Source organism: Cynoglossus semilaevis, chromosome 8 (genome assembly GCF_000523025.1).
Source record: "Cynoglossus semilaevis isolate Cse_v1.0 chromosome 8, Cse_v1.0, whole genome shotgun sequence".
Taxonomy (NCBI): domain Eukaryota; kingdom Metazoa; phylum Chordata; class Actinopteri; order Pleuronectiformes; family Cynoglossidae; genus Cynoglossus; species Cynoglossus semilaevis.
The window spans coordinates 22641584-22660256 of NC_024314.1; the positions used below are offsets into that span (position 1 = coordinate 22641584).

Here is an 18673-nt window from a genome sequence, read left to right on the forward strand (position 1 = left end):
ACCTATTACCTAAGATCTGTGGAAATCAATGTTGATTGATGAAATTATCTGCCCTGTAATACCATAAATACACGCAGCAGGTGAGCCACTGTGGATGAGAAGGGAAAGAAATTAGTTTTACAAAAAGAAAGTCAGGGGTTCTATCTCATGCTATTAGCTCATATGCCAATGTGCCCCTGGGATGTGGCCAAGGTGGTTTTGATGGCTGTGTTCTGTGAATGTCTACTAACAGGAGGTGAGGGTGCAGACTTTTTTTTCATCAACAACTGATTACAATGTATTTGCAGCAGAAATCATGGACAAAGAGGATGAACAGCAGGGAAAAAGAAGCTAATAGCTGTATTATACTCAGTTTAGTTCTTCCCACATCCCTGAGGATCCGGAGGACTCTGACGACAGCAATCAGGCGTCTCATTCACTGGTTAGAGAGCAGCGTCGGGGATTGGTAATTTGTATGAAAGGCCACTTGAATTGTATGATTTTAGCATGAATTGCGAATGTTGATAGTCGTGTTTAATGTTTTAGAATATGTCAAGAATATAATGTAAGGACAACTTTTCATTGCAGCATCCTTAAAATATGGTTTGGCTGCAGTGCCACTACTCACCAGCAGGGGCAACAATAGTCTTGATTAGCGAGGCCATGCGCTCTTGTAACAAATTAGCAGTTTTGTAGCGAATAGTGTTAGCTTGCAGGGCTAACAGCTGGCTCCAAAAAACCTTAAGATGGCGCTGCATTAATCTCAGCTTCAAGAATGCTGGTACACACACATGCAAGGTGTGAAGTTTTAGGGCCTGAAAAACAAACAAACAAACAAAACCAAAAAGGGGGAAATGTCACAGACACAGATGGAACCTTGAGATTGGATTTTTCAATTTCTTCTCATCGCCAAGGAGTTCACTGAGTTCACTTCCTGCCCAGTGAGGTCACATCCTCATCAGACTCTGACAGGACTGGGTAAACGAGAACCATCCTCTTCTTCCTCACTCTCTCTCTCTCTCGTTCACATCCATTTTTTTTTCTCCACCAGTGTCCAAAAATACCTTTAAAACCAATTAGTGGAATTAATTTCACTTATAGCAAGTTAATTATTTTGTGATGGATCGGAATAGGGAGGAGGTGAGGAAGACAGGGAGAGGACCAGAGAGGAGGACAATGAAAAGAGCAGAGAAACCTGAGCCGAGTCCTCGGGGGCAGAGCTAAACTTAGTCTCTCTCCTCAGTCTCTCTGTCACTCTCCTGCTTCTTCTTTGTCCAGTCTGTCTGTTTGTTCTCACTTTCTACCTGTTCCTTTCTTCTCCTCCGCTCGTTCCGTCTATCCCTCTGCTGTGGCCCAATTTGTTAAATGTCCTTAAAGGGACAGACAATTATCGATAGCTCACAGCAGCAAAGCTAATTTTGTTTATGTCTTGCCAGTGGCTCATTAGGAGTGACCTAACACGGGGTTCGGCCAAGAGTGAAGCTGCAGGAGTTTTAGTCACTGGGATGTTGTTTACATCTGCATTTAGTTCGTCCAGTGAGATTTACTTTACTGTCAAGACCCATCATTTCAAATTACCCATAAGTCTCCAGTTATTTAGTTTCAGTCCAACCGGAGGAAAACGTGAGCTGTTGGTGGTGAAATCTCATCAGACTTTTTGGCATAGGAGCATAGTTTTCAGTTCTATGTCAAGTCACCATTGAAAGTGAAGAGAAATGTTTTGTTGTTAGCAGGTTAGCTAATCAGTGGCAGAGAGATATGAAACGAAGAGCATAAATTGTTAGATATTTAGTATCTTGGAGTTCTCCATGTCCTAGAATACACTCACTTTTAATGCCTCTGTGCCTGCTCAACTGTGTGGCTGTTCTATCACTGCAGCACACTGCTTCAGAAAACCACACAGTAGTGGTAGAAATGAGAAGATTACAGAGCAAAACACAAACAAAAACAAACAAATACCTGAAGGTATTAAGGTACCTTAGGTGATAGATAGGACTTTAAGGATTTAGTTTTTATATTTATTAGCATCAGTATGTTCAAATAGTTTGACATATTTGATGGTGTTTTTGTTGAAGTTGGTCATCCATGTCTGACTGTAACGTCTCCACACTGTCGATCCACGTTATTGATCTGAAGAGAAAAAAAAGCTGTGGTTTATAGGTCAGAGGCGGTTTAGCATTTTATTGCTGTGACATAATGACGGCGGCCGCACACACTGCTCAGTGAAAGGTGTGTGTGTCACTTCTTCTTCCGCTCGGACCCTCTCTCCAAGCTCATTTCAAAAGAATTTATAGTGCATTTTCTGGCCCATTTGCTCGTCCGTGAACCAGCTGACTAATAAAATACACGAGCCGGTTGGTTGACCTTTTGGGGAGGGGGGGGGGTAGCAAACACGCGGCTTTTCAGCGCCATCCACATGATGCTGAGGAAACCAATGCTTCTCACGGAGAGTCAGTGAACGTCTCGGAGCCTTTGACAAAGCAGATCAATGCTGCTGAGACGGACGTCCACTGGAGACAGTTTCACATGGATTTTCTTGAACAGAGAGAAAAGTATCTTCAGTTGAAAGGCCATTAAGTTGTTAAAAAAGACGTTATGAGCTTCAGCCGCACCATTGTATCATTACAATCCATGGTCTTAAACTCAGTTCAATCAAACAGGTTTAAACACACTAGATAACCTCCTCCTCTCCTCTCCACTCCTCTCCACTCCTCTCCACTCATCTCCTCTTATCTCCTCTCCTTTCATCTCCTCTCCTAAAAACTACTGACTACAAACAGTAGTCAGTAGTTTTTGGTCCTTCTCCCCCTCCTCTCCTCCCTCCTCCTTGCAGTCTAGGAAACTTTCCAACTTAAAAATTACCACATGGCTTCCCAGTATTCCAGATTATTCCAGAAGCATCAAATTCCCGTATAAAATGCAGCTGAGGAATACCTTTTTACTGAGGAATGCCTGTGGGAAACACTAGCATGTGTGTCTGTCTGATCCATTTTCCTCTGACCTAAACAGAACCAACCCTTGACAGGACAGGATGAAGACAAAAGCAGAGTTCTGTAAACTTAACACACACACACACACACACACACACACACACTCTCTCTCTCTCTCTCTCTCACACACACACACACACACACACACACAGTCTTCCACTCAAAGAAAGAATAGCAGTCTTTGTGATGATGCTGATGGCACTTTAGTCTAAATGTTTACAGTCAGAGCCGGTGGTTATGAATAGAGGAATGCAGGAGAGAATGGAGTCTGTTCTTCGCCAGCGATCCAATAGCTTTGTGAGTCAGATGTACTGGCAGACTGCAGTGTTACGGCACATGTGTGCGTGTGTGTGCGCGCGTGTGCACATGCGTGTCAGTGTGCGTGTGTGTGCGCGTGCGTGTGCACACGCGCGCGTGTCAAAATTAAGCAATAAACGTTAAAGCTACGTAAATCAGAGGTCACTTGTAAAAACATCATATCTCATTGTGACACATTGTGGTTTTCCTCTTTGTTCCAGCATACCGGGAACTCCTCGCTAATGCGCAAACACACACAAACACACACACACACACACACCTTCAGGCAGGGGGTATTTTGGTTTGGCCCGTAGTTGTGGGAGTGTTTGAAACTCCACTGAAGAAGACTTTATTCATACCAAGATGATCTGCTCACCCCCAAACTGTAATGTGTGATTTCACAAGTCTACGTTGTCCTGGGGGCAAAACAAGGGCCCTGTGTGTGTGTGTGTGTGTGTGTGTGTGTGCGCACAGGGCTGTTTGTGTGTGTGTGGTTTTGTAGTAAGAAGCATGAAAGAAGTATTTTTATGTATTTCTTTTCAAAAATGAGGACTTTTTGTTCGCTGAATATCTATACGTTTCACGGTGTTTTGTAGTAAGAAGCATGAAAGAAGTGAAAAAATGAGGACTTTTTGTTCGTTGAATATCTATACGTTTTACTGCTGGTTCAGCAATTCCTGTTCCCATTTAGTTGAACAGTTTGATTCCTTTATTTATTCCTTATTTTTAAAGCCTTTAGCCTGTGCATCTTTAAACCCTGTTCTGTTTTTGAACCAACATCTAGTGATTTAATGGCATTTCTTTTTTTTCTTTTTTTTGAAAAATGTTGTGCTTGTGGTCTAAACCAGAACTTGTTTGTTCTGGTTACTTGGAGTCATGTTTGGATAACATTTGGGTTTTTTTTTCTGTACCATCTACCACTGGCTTATTTTAGAGTGAGCTTTAATTAATCAAATGTGCTACTATTGTTGCCCTTTTTTAAGTTTTAGCTTTTTTAGCTTTGTTCAACCTAAGATTGATTTTTTGTTACTTTCCTTGTGATAATTGTAGAATATCTTTTAAACAAGCTCACAGTTTATGAGTGCTTCCTTGCTAACACTTTACATTTAAAAAAAAGATCATTTGAATGGACACAATGAATGCTTGTTTGTGTGTTTGTTTGTTTGTTTGTGCGTGGATGTGAAGCTGTGAACACACCTGCAGCTTCTGTGAGACTCAGGAATGTGAGACTCCTCCACTGAATTGATGGTGTGTTTTTATCACTGGATTGAATCAAGCTGCGGTATTTTCTCCATAGGTACCACGTGTGTGTGTGTGTGTGTGTGTGTGTGTGTGTACAGTATATGTGTGTGGTCCAGGAAGGTAGACATACAGCATGTGCTTAAGGCAAAGTCATGCCATGGAAATTGGGAATTAAACACACACACAGTTGCACAAGGTAGGAGGAGCTGAGTTGGTTTTGCTGCAACTCTGCTGATAAAGAAGAGGAAACCAGGAAAACAGGTAGCTTAGACGTGTAATGAGGAAAAAAGGATGCTACAGGAACGCATGAGGATGACTCATCCATAAGCCGAGGATCCCTCGTGAACACACACACACATACACACACACACACATATGCAGTCCCACTCTCCTGACTAGTAAATATCTCAGGCAGAAATAAAAGCCAAAGACGAGAGGTTTTCCTTTATTAGAACCAGGTTATGACCCTCATATTGAACCGTGTTATCGTTCCAAAAACTGGTTCTTAAAAACTGATGAAAACACACAACAAACACTGCAACAACAAATGTTTAGTCACACAATTACTCACGTACTTAACCACGTCATTCAGAATCACACCACGGCACAAGTCACTCATTAGTCCACCGCTCAGACGTGCATGTCGGAGCTTGTTTCTAATGAACCAAAATGGCCGCTGACGCGCCACCGTTTCCAGGCCAAAGCAAGGGAATGGCCCCAGAGGCAGAAAAACTGGGCGAGAGGAAGGATCAGAGGGGATGGATTTAAATGGAGCTCATTAGCTGGTGGAGGACCGTCAGAGGTCCCTGCACGCTGGGAAGAACACATGCACGCACGCCATTCACGCAAACACAGATGACTGCCTGGTGCGCATACAGTACGGACACACATGAGGAGTGAGCCGAGACGAGGTAGTGGGCCATGGATGTTCAGGACAGTGGAAGGAGGGAAAGCAAATCAAAGGAAAGGGCAAACAGAGTTTGGGTTGGATGAACCGTTGGCAAGGTAGCAAGAAGTGCAGATGGTGAAGAGAAATGCATGTATGTGTGTGTGTGTGTCGGCGAGCATGTGTGTGTTTGTGGTTTTAGTCCCTTTCTCTGTTCGTCCACCCACTCAGCATATGTCTCCTCTCCTCTCCTAGTGTTTAGTTTTGCACTTTAATGTTTTGTCCTGTCCTGTCTATGCATTGGAGACAATGAAATTGTGATTCCTTTCTATGTCTACTCCAGTGGTTCTCCAATTGTGATTCCTTTCTATGTCTACTCCTGTGGTTCTACTCTGTACCACCTGAGAAAACACTGATCTCTCTGAGTACCACCATGATGACCAACATTAGAATACAGCAGCAGAGGCCTTCACTGTTAGCTCCCACCACAGGAGAGATGTTTATAAAGATGTTTATGATTAAATGTTGGATTCATTGTGCATGGTATGTTTCAGATTTATTCAACTGAAAATGTAAATGTGAATAAATGAATTTTTCCCATGAACCACTAGAGAGCGCTCGCGTACCACCGGTGGTACACGTACCACAGTTTGAGAACCACTGGTCTAGTCCATTTAAGCTGACTTTGACTTTGACTTCTGCTCCCTCTTTCATTCCTGTCTCTCCTCAACCTTCAATTGTACTGAAACATGTACACGGTGTACTCTCTTAGCCATGTCTTACAGCCACATCTATTTCCTGTATGCATGTTTAACTCTTTCATGTACTCTTTAAAGTATCTTCCTATGGCTGAATCAATTTACTGCATGCATGTTTCTCTCGGCCCGTTCTAGAACACTGCTGTATTTATATCCAATCCACACAAATGAACAGAACCGTTTTCCCTCTGCAGCCAAACACTAATCAAAGTGGCGTTTGATTTCTCCTGCTGTTGGTCCAGCTCCACACGGGTGGGTGTATAAAGAGCAGGGAGGGGCTGAGGCATGAACCCAGCCCCCACTGAGCCTCAGAACTAGGAGAAACGGAAAGGAAACTCACAGTATTTGTCTGCCAATTATTTGCTTTTTTCTTTTGAAGAAATATATAAGGAGAGTTGCCATGTTTTTGCTCTAAATTGCTGTAAAAGTACAAATAGTACAAAGTACATTTTGAATTGTATAAACAAATCCTACTTGTCCACTTTTGTTAAAAAATCGGGCCGTGATTTTGGCAAGGAGTGTATGGTATATTTTTTTGCAGCAGGTTAGGGTGGTAAAGGATGATCTCAGATATGGAAAGAAATTATTGAGTGAGAGGTATGTTTTGGGTTTTTTTAATCAAAAGTAGGACATAATTTTATAGAGCAGAGAGTGGATAGTACACACATATCACAATATTTAAAAATTCTACTGAAGTACCACGTACTGTACGGTACTAAGGGAAAGTACTGCAGATGTGGTACCAGAACCACATTTTTGTTTTTTCAAGTGCTTGTTTGAGTTGTGGTACTTCTCCTGGAGGGGGTTGTTCCAGACTGGTAGGACCTGAGTCATAAACCTAACGCTCCCTTTGAGACTGTGGTGTTGTTAGAGTATTGAGCTAAACGGTGAGAGTACGTTCATTAGTGTTTTATGGTGTTGTAGTCCTGTCAGTTCATCACTCACATGTACACACAGTTTTTACAGCTCTGAACATGAGCTTCTGTGCAACACACACACACACACACACAGAGTGTACATCTATTGTGTGTCATTGTGGCTTTAAAAGACACACACAGACATTACCACACGTCTGCTTCATTTGACGGCCCCCTGGTGGGCTGTATTTTTCAGACCACAACTTCTCCCTGGATCCATGTATCTGCTCCTCTGACATTACTGACACGCTCGTTTGGAATGTATTTCCTGCTCCTGTAAAATGGCGTCACGTTGGCTCTTTTCTATATTTAGCTAATGAGGGTTTATTGAAACTTATTAATGCTTGTTATAGTTAATTTTATTTGTGTTTGACGCCCCTCACCCAAAAAAAAAAAACTAATCTGTTTCAAGACCAGATTTTATTTATTTTTTCATTTTCTTAAATTCATTTTAGGCTCAGAGTGACGTTCTCTGTTCTGCAGTTCATCTTCGTGGCCACCGTGTTTAATGGTGTCAGCGCTCCTTTGTTTGGCTAGCTCAGATAAGCTATGAAATTTAATGTGGTCTAAAGAATAAAGTCAGTGATGCCTCTACTGTCCTAGATGAAAAATTCAGCTAATTTTTTTCTTCTTGGTGTAGACCACACTGGTCAAACTCAGGCCCGGGGGCCAAATCTGGCCAGCAATGTAATTATATTTGGCCCGCGAGATCATATGAAATGTGTACCACCTGAGAAAAGATTGATCTCTCTGAGTACCACCATGTTGACCAACATTAGAATCAGTATATAGCCTCTATATACTGGCAGGATTTGTAGTATTAGCAGTGTTTCCGCTATGTTATAGCACATACAGTTTTTTGTTGTTGACACCCCTGGTCTAGACCTTTACAGAACATCCTTTTGTTTGCCTCACAAGAACCTCTCCAAAGTCAATAGGTCTTCATGAAGGCTGGAAATTGGAAGTTGTGATATTTGTGATAAACCCAGGCTGTGATGAAGTTGGACGCAGGAGCAGTAATAAAACACACAACAGCCCATGTGTGTCGACGGGTACGAGTTAGAGGTTCAGTGACAGAACATCATGCGGCGATCACACTGAGCATCAGGGAAAGTGACTCAAGGCTGAAAAAACCATAATCGAAGACACATACTGTGTGTATGAATACACTGTATGTTCAAGGCAGGGGAGTTTTTTAAAGGATTTTTTACACCACAAACGTTAACATGCACGTTTTTGTGTAAGGGGGTTAGCCTCTGGGCTACAAGCTAATCATTCAGATCAGCAGATTAGCGTTGACTTATTATAGCTGAAGGGGAGTATTGAAAACACCATGAAACATGTGAGGAGGAAGAAATACATGGAAGTTGTTTTTTTTTTTCAGGGATTGACCCTCAGGGTGGGTTTAACTGATGACTGATGTTTCTGTTTAACATAACCAAAGGCTAAAGACTGTAATGGATGTGTCTGTTGATAAGAGGGACATTTGATCAGTGACTGTTGGTAAAGGACAGGGTCCAACTGTAATCAGGGCTCAGGGTAAAATTCCTCTAAGATATTTATACTTGTCCGTGATACATCAATTATTTATATATAATATCTGAAATAACCTGCTTGGCTTTGACTTCGAACTCACACGTGTCATATCTCATGTTATGTTCGTTTAAATCTGTTTAAATGTGTTTTGGTGAGCTGAGCTAGAGACCAAACAGACTACTGTAGATAATAAATCTACAGGTAAAACATTTATTGCATAGTCAAAATCAATTACTAGACGTTTCAGGTGACCCCATCTGGGGTCACCTGAAATGTCTAGTAATTGATTTTTTTTTAAATTACTGATACTGAAATCACCTGAAACGTCTAGTAATTGATTTTTTTTTTTAATTACTGATACTGAATTTTTTTTTTCAACTTATTGTTATTTTTAAAATAATGATAGAAAACAAAATATCTGAGCTGACACTGAAAAAAAAATCTCATGTTCGCACTAATCTGGCTACTCCGTATTTGAAACGCAATGGAACAAACATGGTCAAAAACTAATTGTCACAAGTCAAAAAGTGTAAAACGTCATTTATTTTTGGCAGTAAGAAGTAATTGTAATCTTTGTCCACCATCGTGGGAGGTGTACAGCCTTGTAGAACAGAGGAGCTCTGTGCAGCTTTTATTTACACAACAACTCTCTCTCTCTCTCTCTCTCTCTCTCTCTCTCTGTTCTTCTGATGTGGACAGTAGCTCGACCAGGTCTTTGTTGGTCTTTGTTGGATATTTTCAGCTCTGCTATGGTTTTCCATCCGCTGGGAAAGTTTATTTAAACTGACCTGCAGCATTTCTGGTTTCAAGAATGTCAGTATTACATAAATTCAAAAAAGAAAAAGTACAAAAACTTTCAATGGTGTTTTTTTTCTCCCATATATTTCACCTTCAAACACAGAATGACATAGTGGAAGTGAGCATTTGAGCGTGCAAGAAATGGTCTGGTTTTCTGCCAAAGCTACTGCATTAGCAGCCAAAGCAGACATCCGTCAGTGCATGGATCCTGGCTGGAGATATTTTCAAGGCCTGGCCGTGGAACGGATACAAATACAACAGAACAGAACAGTTGAAATAGTTAAATGAAAGTTTTTGTGCACAAAAAGAATCGAAACTGTAAATGCTAAAACATATGGTAGTAATCAGAGTAAGAAACACATGTACTACAGTAATAAAATAGATAAATATTATATGTAATATATATGTATTATTATCAAATGTATTTGTAAAACATATGCTAGTAATCACGGTAAGAAACACGTACTACAAATACATTTGGTAATATATATACAGTATATATATATATACACACACTTATATATTTATATATTTATATATTACTAATCATAGTAAGATTCACATGTACTACAAATACATTGGGTAATAATATATGTATATATATATATTTATATATGTAGTATATATAAATATACTTATCTATTTATATATATTACTAAATGTATTTTGTATATATGTGTTTCTTACTGATTACTAGCAAATGTTTTAACATTTATATATATATTTAAACCAGGTAGTACTTTATGCCCATGTGGGTACCAAATGGTGTAAATATACTGTATGTACTTGGATTGCCTTCAAAGTGAGTATCGGTTTAAATATGTCAAAAGTCTGGGTTACATGTGGTTACTTGTGCTTCCTGTATGGACTGAGGTCCACATGGGGTCCATAGCTAAAACCCATGGAGTTCATGGCGTACACTTGCTAGCAGGGTGTGCAGCTAATTCCTGTGTTACATCTAGAAATCACTGTCTGTGGAGCTGCTATCACAGCGGTGCTGACTTCACCGCACAGGTGGTTGTGTCCAGCTCAGCTGACTCATTATGACCTTGTCTCCGTTCAGTATATGCACAATAAACCTGAGCAATTACTTTGCTGGGAAGCACCTTGGATGAAAGCGCTGTTCAGTTGATCACTGCAGACCACGCTGACCTTTGGTGGTACAAAGGACAGATATTACGAGGGGCAGAAGGACGAGAAGGAAAAATCTATAGTAGAAACTATAAACTATAGAACTATAATAGTAGAAATCATCATCTTTGTCCCAATCTGTGATTTTGTAGAGTCCAGAACTTCTCTCCCAGAATGTCTGCAGCTCACAGTGCCCATGTGATGCAGATGTTTAGTGTTTGGATGCCAGCAAACAAGACTGAGGATATTTAGCCAGTTGGCTCATGAACAGTGGTTGTAAAGGAATGAGAGAGAGAGAGAGAGAGAGAGAGACTTTGTAACTAGGTTATTCTGGCCTCACATCTCTCCACTGCAGATGAATATTAATAAGTGGTTATTAATATCTACAGCCTGCACTGTGTGTGTGTGTGTGCGTGCGTGAAGACGTGTATGCGAGGTCAGCATGGAGGCGCAGTTCGAACGAGCCTTCCTCCTCCTCCTGTTTCTCCTCCTCCTCCTTATCGCCACATGATTCTCCATCGTTCCTTCCTGCTCCTACTTCCTCCTCCTCCTCCTCACTATCAGTCCATCTTACTTCACTTATTCATTCTCTATCTGTATCGCGTCTGTCTATCACTGCTTTAACATCAGCCGGGGCTCTGATCTTGTCATCAATCAAAGCAAAGTGACTTGATTTTTTTTAGCCATTTGCCAACTGTTTGATACATGTCCTCCATTAGAGCTCTCCACCAAGGAAAGACATCCGTCTTTTTGTCTCGTTGTTGTTGTTTTTTTTATGGGGGGGGGTGTAACTGTCAAACTTCTTCTACTGCTAGCACTGGTACCATGGGTGTGTACATCAAACATCAAACATCAAACATCAAACTCGACAGCCATTCAGTCCTATGACAAAAACTTTTTTTTTTCTTCAGTCTTAGCTGGTAAGTTTTACTTGTACTACACATTTGGTAACAGTATCATTACTGTCCACTACAGGTACTTTTTGTCATTTTCTTTTCTGACTCATCTTTTTTTATTGCTTTTTAAAAAATATACTACCTTTACTGCAGTACTGCAGTACCTCTACTACTACTTAACTGCTCTTTTCTTCTACAGTTGTTAAATTGCTTTCTTCTGCTTCAACTACTACATCACTACTTCTGTTACTCTTACAAGTACCACAAACTCATAGTATCACATACAGTACTTCTATCACTGCCACTACTCTTCAACGTCTATTACTGCATCTTTTGATTTAAAGTTTAAAGTTTGATCTAAGAGTATATACATTTCATTGAAATGTACTTGAAAAGAGAAATACTGCAACCTGTGCACAGTTTCTTCCTCTTCATCCTCTGCTTTAACGACACCCGTCTCCTCCATCAGTGACTCAGGACCGTGACTGACACTTTTAGAGCCAGACCACACGGTTATAGACTGGAAAAGGTCTCCATGACTGCCAGCCGTGTAGCACGGAATACTGGGAATACTGGGAATACTGCATAATTCATACATATGTATCCCCTGCGCGTGTCATTGTTGGGAAGAGTGCGCATGTGCCGTGGACGTGAACACCCTTTCTCACTCCCCCGCCCACTTTACTGTCCACTTCAGACCGTGTGTCACAGTTTAATGAATAAATCCATAGCTGATCGGCTCTTTATGACAGAGGCTCAGCGTCGACACGAGGGCCGTCACAGCAGCAAGGTTTGGTTGGGAGAAAGAAGAAGAAAAAAAATCTATATACCAATAGTGTTGAACATTGTGAGTGTCTGTAGCCATTTTGTCGTCGAAATGACCTCAGTTATAGCCGTAATAAAAAAAGTAAATGGGCCCTGCATGGCAGCTTTTTGTTGACTGGAAGAAAATAGGTCAGACAAGCTGGGCTGTGGAAGACAAAGATGTTTTTACTGCTCTGATGAGTTCCTTTTTCTCATTTTCATGAAGAAATGTGCCTTAAAATGTAAAGGTCTTTCACTGATGTCCGTGCAGTTTTTCTCTCTGTACTCTATAGTATTTTAGCTGTTGCTCGTTGTTATGTAACGTGCTTTTTTGTGCATTTTCCCCCTGAACTGCACACAGCCCTGGTTCATGCTGTGCCTGGAAGAGCACATGCTGAAATCATCTGTTGGGGGAGGGAGGGGGGTGAAAGGTCAAGAGGAGCAGGTGTGTTTCTGGTGTGAGTCTGCGTCTCTCTCGTCTTTCAAGGTGAACAGGTGTATGTGTGTCTGTGTGTGTCTGTGTGTGTGATGTTGTATGTTGGCCTGTGCACGGAGAGAGCAGGTGGGTCGGTTAATGGGCACATACTGAGGTTGGGTGTGTGTTTAAGAGAGAGACAGAGAGGGAGGGTGCAAACATGACAGAGCAAGAGTATTCATTGTTCATTTTAGTAAAATGTGAAGTCAACTGGAGTAAACAACAAATATTCTTTAGTCTCTTTTCAGGTATTTCCCATTGTTATTGTATTGTATTGTTGTATATTGTAAGTCATGAAAACACACCAAAAATAGTTACATCGAGGCTCGTTTCACCTCTCACCCAAGAGGCTTCTGCATTTATGAACATAATTAAAATTAATCTTAATTAATACTTTAATGCAGTGATCATCAACTGGTGGCCCGCGGGCTGAATCCCGCCCACCGAACAATCCAATCTGGCCCATAACTGAAATCCAAAATTGTGAGGATTAAAGAGAAAATATCGTGTGGTCTCCATTATTAAAGTAACTGGAAAAAAAACTACAACTGAGACTTGAGTAACTATCAGAAAAAAATGGTTTTATTTTATTTGAGGTTCTGGCCCTTTAGGTGTCTAATGCAAGTCAACTATAATAATAGTATAATAATAATAATATGCTGAAAAATGTCAAGACAGGAGGCAGGTATAAGGAAACTTTAGGTGTCTAATGCAAGTCAACTATAGTAATAGTGACCCTAATGCTGAAAAATGTCAAGACAGGAGACAGGTATAAGGAAAACTGACATATTTTTACCATTTTGGCTGAAACAACATGTTTGCGTGTAAGCCAGGCGTGGGCAAACAGGGAAATTGTACAGGGGGGCCGGGTCAGGAGCAGTTAGATGGAGCAGTTAGATGGAGCATTCGGATCAACTAAGATAAATGACGTGTAAAAGTCATGCATAAAAGCTAAAATTTAAATGACGTAAAATGCTTTAAGCCTTTTCTACACAGTCTACTGGGAACATGTGGGCATTGCAGGGAAAAGGCAGAAGAATAATGGTAATGTAAATTAATAACACCAGATTAAAAAGCCAAGCGGGCCACATCAGGCCCCCGGGCCGTAGTTTTCCCATGCCTGGTCTAAGCACTTTGATTGAACTTTAACATGTTCTACTGTATAAATATAAAATCAGCTGCTCAGAGTCGACCGTAGGCACAACCACCGCCGACATCCATTCTCGGCCCTAATGTATATCTGTGTTCGTTGAATGACACGTAGTTTGGATAAAAATACCATCGGGCTAATAGTGATATTTATGATGTCAACCATAATGATGGGATGTCAAACAAACTGTACAAAGACATGGAAGCAGTGACAATGACATACATCGAAATGAGGGCTATAAATAATGCTAATGCTGTGTAGACAATAGGCTGTTGTTTCACTGTTAGCCCATTAGCACTGACCAGGCTGCTGCTCAGTTCTGGTTCTTGGATCAAATTAAAAATGCATTTCTTTCCGGAAACTTTCTACCAAGAAAAACACGATAGTTTGTCCGCTTCACTCACATTAACACAAGGCTGTTTTTGTTTTTGGTTGTTTTGTTTTACTGTTCTGGCTTGAACAGATCCATGCAGTGGCTGGGCGTCTGTAAGAGTGTTATTTGATTGGAGGACATTAGTGGCAGCTACTAAAATAATGACAGAGTGAACTGAAGGGAGAAAGAAAAGATGAGAGAAATGAAGAAAGAGGGAGAAGGCTGCAGATTGATGTAGGGTGTGCGGCTGAAAATGAACTCATCCACTGCCAGGGAGCGGTGGACGGAGTGACAGGCGTGTGCTGTAGATTAGTAGAAGAGAGGGATTAAATCAGAAGGGGGAGGTGGAGGAGAAGACTGAGGGCCACTGTTGCCTGTTCCGGGTGGGCAGACGTATGAAGGAGAAAGGTGGAGGTGGAAATTGAGCTTTTGTCAGTGGTGCAGCGGAACCAGATGAGGGATGGAGTAGATGCAGGAGCAGCATGGGGGTTGGGGGGGGGGGTCATCGTTCAGCGGGAATAATGGTACAGCTGGGATACAACACTGTTATAGGACTGTGTCCATGTACAGTATGTGAGTGTCGGGATTCAGACGTGTTGGGAAAAAAAGTCAGGATCAGACTTGATGAAGATGGAAAACAGTAGAGCTCTTCAATCATGTTTAGACACAGTCGGGATTCAGACGTGTTGGGAAAAAATGTCAGGATCAGATTGGATGGATGGATGGATGGATGGATAGACCGATTTCTAAAGTTACAAACAAATACAATTTCCATGCTGAAACATATCTACAGAGGCAGATGTCGTCATCTGTAATGAAGGGCGACCCCTGTTGGAATCAATGTTGGATCAGGAATAGTTGACGGCAGGACAAAGATGTGACAAAGGTGAGACAGGGACGAGTCAAATAAAACAGGAAAAGACAAAGAGACGACACGGATGATTTGTTTAAGATGGAGGGCGGGGAGCAGAGGAGTGATTTCATTGGTCCTGATCTTTGTCTGTTGAGTTCCTTGAGCAAATAAAAAGCAGGGTCAGCCTCATGACTTTGTAAGTTGCCACTGATGTACTGTAGTACCTACTGCAGTATTGTTAGTCTTTCAGGGATGGATGGTAATTTTGTGTTTGTGTTTGTGTGTGTGTGTGTGTGTGTGTTGTGCAGAGACCAGCAGTGATAGCATCTCCCTCCGGCCGTTATCGTTAAGTCCAGTTCTACTGAAGCGCCTTTGTGCTGCAGCCTGTTAGCAGTTTACAGTTGAGTTCACAGTGAACTGCAGTTAGGGTTCAGTTAGCCTAATGTGGCGTCCACTCAACAGAAATGATTACTGCTGACCCGACGGTATCAGCCCATGTGTAAAGTCTCTTGCTCTGTCATATAATTGGATGATATTGATATCATATGCTTGTTAACTGCTGCAACCTTTTACTGTTTTATATTGTGGGCACTGATATATTCACATATATTTTTATGGAAGTATCACCGAGCAATAAATCAGCCTGACAAAATAAACTCCTTTTCCTCGTCCTTCTCCTGTTTAATTTCTGGAATGGAGTATTCATTATTGAACTACCTTAGCTGTGGAGTCTTAGTTATATATTCATACAATAGACAATAATATCACAAAAAGTTTCTAGTTAAAAATTTACTCACAATTTACCAAAAAAACCTGTTGGCCTGTTTAGTTGAATACAATACTGATTTACTCGTAGGAATTGAAGAAAGTCATCTGATGCCACCTAGTGGATAAGTATTTAAGTATTTTAAGACAATTTTTTTCAGATCAATTAAGTCAAACTGGATAATTTTTCGCAGCACAACCAATGAGTATTTAATTGTTCTGCCTGTAACGCATCGGCAAACAAAGACAATTTTTTTCGGATCAATTAAGTGAAACTGGATAATTTTTCGCGGCACAACCAATGGTCTCTAACGTCACACCAGAGTTTGGGAGTCACTGGTGTAGACTCATCTCCAATCCTTGACTTTTCTTCTTGTTTCCTGTTTCTTCCGTCTGTCCTCCATCACTTCTTCTCCACCCTCTCCACATAATTCCGACTCATATTTCCATGGAAGCGCTGCAGTACAAAGAGCTGCTAATGGAGTTACAGTCTCTCACCGCAGTCTATCATATAACACGGAAGTGGCTGTGCAGAAACACACACACACACACACACACACACACAGACGACATCTTTGAATCAAACTGGACAGAGACGCAGAAGAGAACCAGGACGTACGTGCAGATTAGAGAGCTCAGTGTTATTAAAGTTTTACTTTTGCTGTAATCCTCACACTCACACACACACGAACACACACACACATACACACACAATCGCAGTAAGACTTCACCCTGAGAGAGGAACAGGCAGAGTGAGATAAACTGATCAAGCAGCCGCACAATATGCTGAGAGTGATTATGTGCCTGCTCATGTAAGTGTGTGTACGTGGAGATTGTGAGCGAAAGAGAGAGTCGATGATGATGATGATGACGATGATGGGCAACAGCAGTCAGGAGGCAGATATTAACTCAGTCTGGAGTGGGTCGTGGAGCGAGTGAGGAATATATTTTCCAGCGTCGAGGACATGTACGATACATTAGTGTCGATTGTTTTCGCTTTTAAATGTCACACAGAACCTCTCAAAACCGGAGTCCTGCAGTTTGGAGGGAACGGAGAGAAAGTATTTCCAGCCGGGTAATAAGATGAAAGATATGCCCCAGATTGAAACCACAGTGGCATTTCCCATAAGGCACAGCTGCATCTGATATTCAGAGCCTTCATCACTTGTGAACGTAAAGGACCCTCCTCTCTGGCCTTTGTTGCTTTAGTAAAAGAACTCAAAGTTGTTGCAGAAAAGTCTGCTACTGCTGTGCGATGAATCATTTTCCTCATTACCTTTTCGTGGTTTTTTTCCTGACTGTAAAAATAATAATAATAAAATGTATTACTGTATTTTACTGTAAGTGTCGTTTCGAGTATAAGTCGCACCAGTCACCTAGCGTGCCCTGTCAGTTTGTAAATAACAAACATTTAGCGTGCCCTGTCAGTTTGTAAATAACGAACATTTTTTCAGCGGTACAGGAGTAGCAAATACTGGTACACAAGCCTAGAGTGCCCTCTAGCGACTGTCAGTGTGAAAATAACAATCATGTGAAATTATATATTTTAATACATAAGTCACAAACCCAGCCAAGGGATGTAAAAAAGTGCGACAAGTTCACCATATCGTTTCACTCTGCTCTTTTCACACAAATCTGCGCTATAGCTCTGGGATATCGTAGCCTTATCGTCACCTTGTAAAGTCACCTGTGATGCAGCAACATCGTGTGACATTAGTTTGAAAAAGCTAGCTTGATGCGCGCTTCATTTAATTTAATACCTAACTCCAAATACACTGGCATATTTTAGTTCATTTTTCAAAAAAGGATAATAATCAAAGCTGTTTTTATTTTAATACCATCTTCTGCTGCAAGTGACCTACAGCAGCTCCATCGTAGGATATAAAGTTAAATATTAGCATTTTCATTTAATCGTGCTGTAATCCAGTCCTCATATTTAATCAGCTCAGTTAAAACAAATTACGGCGCATTAAGTACTCATAGTGTTACACATTATAGTGAGCATACGTCACTAATGCTAATAATAAGATTCCCGTGGTGCAGTTTGTAATGTTATCCCACTTTAATTAGCAAATGAAATAATCACATTGTCAAACTCCAGGATATTAGAGTTATTTTTAAAGTTCCTTCGACAGCTATTGATAGCTTACTGTTTTACATCAAACCCAATCGTTTCAAAAGACGACAGGTCTGAGGCCGCCTCACACTCAGACACTCACGTCGCTGCTGCGAGTAGCTAAATCAAATTTAAGGCTGTTATAATTTTCTGCCGTGTTTTCGGGCTAGATACAGGATCTAATTATAATCTGAAGGTTCCCTCAGGTCACGGTGCATGTAAAAAATTTTGTGGCTTTGAAGTGAGAGGAGCGAGATCTCAGCGGATATTGTAACCACCCTGTAATCATTCCAAATCATTCCCCCACCTCCCCTCTCCTCTCCCCCTCTCTGAGGTCTCTCTCTCTCTCTCTCTCTCTCTCTCTCTCTCTCTCTCTTTTGCTTGTATTTCTTCGACTCAGTAACTGTATGTTTTTGTCTGTAAAAATTTGACTTAACCTTCAGGATGTGTTGCGTTTGAGTTTTTTGGGAGAATGAATGTCTTGAGAAAAGTAATACTAAATAAGTGTAGGAAAGTCAATTTATGGCTTAAAAGTCCATGTCCCAGTGCATCGTATGGAACTTGAAGAATGAGTCCAAGTACCAGTGTTGTGATTATTATCTGTGATGGGAATAAGTTGCGCTCCCTTTGCATCTTAACCCTGTATATGGTCCCAGGCTGCGTCAGTGTGTAATCTTGTGCAGCGTTTGTAGATTCTTCATTCAGAC

The 18673-nt window shown here is 41.1% G+C and overlaps 1 protein-coding gene across 1 annotated transcript in view; it reads left to right on the forward strand.

Moving 5' to 3' along the window:
- cacna1c (calcium channel, voltage-dependent, L type, alpha 1C subunit) overlaps window positions 1-18673 on the forward strand; it is a 173587-nt gene that overhangs the window by 44077 nt on the left and 110837 nt on the right. The window lies entirely within an intron of this gene.